Source organism: Heterodontus francisci, unplaced genomic scaffold (assembly GCF_036365525.1).
Source record: "Heterodontus francisci isolate sHetFra1 unplaced genomic scaffold, sHetFra1.hap1 HAP1_SCAFFOLD_483, whole genome shotgun sequence".
NCBI classification, from domain to species: Eukaryota; Metazoa; Chordata; class Chondrichthyes; order Heterodontiformes; family Heterodontidae; genus Heterodontus; species Heterodontus francisci.
In genome coordinates, this window is record NW_027140557.1 from 430566 (window position 1) to 433859 (window position 3294).

Genomic DNA, 3294 nt, shown 5'->3' on the forward strand with positions numbered 1-3294 from the left:
AAAGCACTTCTTCACGCAAAGGGTGGTAGAGGTTTGGAACTCTCTCCCACAAACAGCAGTTGAAGCTACAACAGTTGTTAAGTTTGAATCTGACATAGATAGATTTTTATTAAGCAAAGATATAAAGGGATATAGGCCAAAGGCAGGTATATGGAGTTCGGTCGCGATCAGCCATGATTTCATTGAATGACGGCTCGAGGTGTTGAATGGCCTACTCCTGTTCCAATCATCCCATGTTCCTATGATGTGGTCGGGTCGGGTTTCAGTATTATACCCGAGCAGGCCTTTGCTCCAAATCCTACAGGGAGGTCACCCTACTTTACTGGCCTTGATTCCATAAATAACGGGAAGAGGCCCTTAAGTAGGTAATAATAGGCCTCTTTAAGGCCTCCAATGGCCTCTGGGCGGAAAGGCCGTTGCTGGTCATTTTCAGTCCCAACTGATTGCAGTGCAATGAGAAGATGACAGGCCCTCCCTCCCATACCTGCCATAGCAAATCTATGGGTTACATGCTTCCTATCCCATCTCTGGGAGTGCGGTGGCATTAAATCCAGGCCGAGGATTCATTACACCTCCTCCCTTGGGAAAAAAAGAATGTCTTGATGCAGTAAGGATTTCATTCAGACAGTTCGAAAATACAATTAATTCTTAATACCGTAAACATTTTTAGCAAATAACTTATTGTGTCCTGCAGAGGAGACACTTTCCTATGCTACAATAACACGTACCATATTTTATTAATACTATTTACAGTCTAGCTGACAGTGGCTGCTCGCTTCATCAAAGTACAACTGCTCTCTGGTGTGGGTATGAATTTTCACCTGGATGGGAAACTCATTAACCTCATTCACCTCTGTGCCAAAACTAAACTATGCATCATAGACATACATGATCTGTCATTTTTGGATGACTAAACTGTCATTGCCCACTCTGCATCAGATTTGCAAACCACTCTCGATCTCTTCACTTCTACATGGAGAGGACTTGAATGCCCTCTACGGTTGTCAAAACAAAACTCATATATCAGCCTATACTTGGTCATAGAAGTATTCCATATCCCACATATGTTGAAGGAGAAACTCTAGGATACATTGAAAACTTCCTGAAACTTGGTAGCTGCCTCTCTGAAAAGGCCACCATTGATGGGGAGATCCAACACAGGATCAACTGTGCCAGATCAGCCAGCTACAAATTTACAGAAGTGAGTGTTTGACAATAAAGACTTCTGCAAGTCAGCAAAAGTCTTAGTTTACAAACAATTCTCGTCACCACACTCCAGCACTGCAATGAGGCCTGAACTGTGTATCACAGACAAATAAAACACTAAAGAAATTCCCTCAGCACTCCCTCCAATGCATCATCCAGATTAAAGGGAAGGACCATAGAACAAATGCTAGTTACCTTCTTGAAGCCAACTCTACTAGCATCCAGGCAAATTTCCTGAAAATCCAACTTCGATGGACGGGACACTGAGTTTGCGTAGCCAAAAACCGTCTGCTCCGCCAGGTCCTGTTTTCCCAACTCTGAAATGGCCAGCGTTACAGGGAAGAACAAAGGAAATGCTTCAAAGAACACTCTGAAGCTCTCGCTGAAGCTCAGCAGCATTGACATTCATGACTGGAAGGAGCTCGCGACTAATTGTTCAAAATGGTGGCAACTTGTCTATCACTTTGATTCCAAGTGCCTTAAAGATAAGGAAGAGTGGCCGCAGAGAAGGAAAGAAACGGAAGCAAACCCCACACTTGGGATCCCACTACCTCTTGAGAAATCCTCTCCCATGTGCTCAAAGATCTGTGGGCGTAGACGCGGCCTATTCATTCACATGAAGACCCATAGCAGAAACTTGTGACCCTGTGTAGACGTCATCCTCTAACAGCTGACGATTTTACAAAATTGCGGAATTTTACCAATAACAAATTAAAGATTAGTAGGATTCGGACATGGCAAAATTCTCACATTTCAGAGCCTCCCTTCATACTTACGCCTTCTCTTTGAACTCTGGGCAGAGCATCAGCAATGACATTGCTTTCCCTGCAAGATGTACAATCAACAGTGCAACTGGCTGTAACGATATTCTCCACAGAAACAATATGGCTTTCTTTGCTCTGATTTTTTTTTGCAGAAACACGAGTGGGTTGTGATCTGTATAAAACAAAATTTCCCCGTGACATTTGGTGACATCTGCATCAAAATGTTGTAAAGCCAGTACAAGATGGCAACACGGGTTGAAATACCACCAATAAAGTTGTTGAAAATTGATTTAAATTAAAGTTATTAATAGAATAAATCAATTAGTGCAACACAATTTGGATTTGAAGGCTATTGTCAGTCATGATGCCATAACAACTTAGATCTGGCGTCGCAAACACCCACCTAGTTGACTAAGGCCCTTTGGGAAAGGAAATAAGCTTCTCTGGCGGACATGTGATTCCAGACCCACAGCAATCTGTTTAACTGTTAACTGCCCTCTGAAATGTCTTCGCAGGCCATTCAATCATCAAGGACAATTGGTGATAGGCCGTAAATGCTGGCTGTGCCAGGGACTCCCACTTCCCGTTACTGCAGCATATCTTTTTTTCCAAACTTAATGTCTTCCAGGTGGCACAAAACCCCTGACGGGACACTATTACGAACTCTTCCATCGAATTACATCCCTAATGTTCTCAAAGTATTTTGCGAACGTTATCGATTTCTGCCATCTGCCAAACTTCATTCTCTCAAGCAAATTCCATAGAATGATTGGTCCTGCTTCGTTATGTAAATTCTTTTTTTCTGTCTGTGGGCCTCTGGTAACAACTCGCAGGGATTTGCAACAGTAGTCTTTACTTTGTCATGGTCACGTGCGTGATCATCTGAAGGAGACTTCCATTCAAAACCAGTCTCCAGGAGCTTGTCTAAGATGATTTGGGCCATTCCATATTGTGGAAGATCTCAAATGGCACAATGTGAACTTCTACTCTCTCTTATATATATACTTTATATATACTTTGCCGAATCAAAGCTACCAGGAATTTCTCCTTATTAAATCTCATCTTACACCTCCAAATCACGTCCTCCAGCTTTGAGCTTTCCATTCTCAATTCACAATTTAATGCAAGTTAAACATGCACTAACAGTTAACTCACGTTCGATGTTTGTTTATTTGAAAGATTACACGTTAATTAGCATATGCAATAACGACAGTCTGTAGTCATCCACTGAACAGGTTTATCAACAAGATGGTGCCAAACACTTCCACAGTACAAGGAAATCGAGAATTTTCTCTGGTAGTTTTCTAAGTCTTTCCCTCCAAGA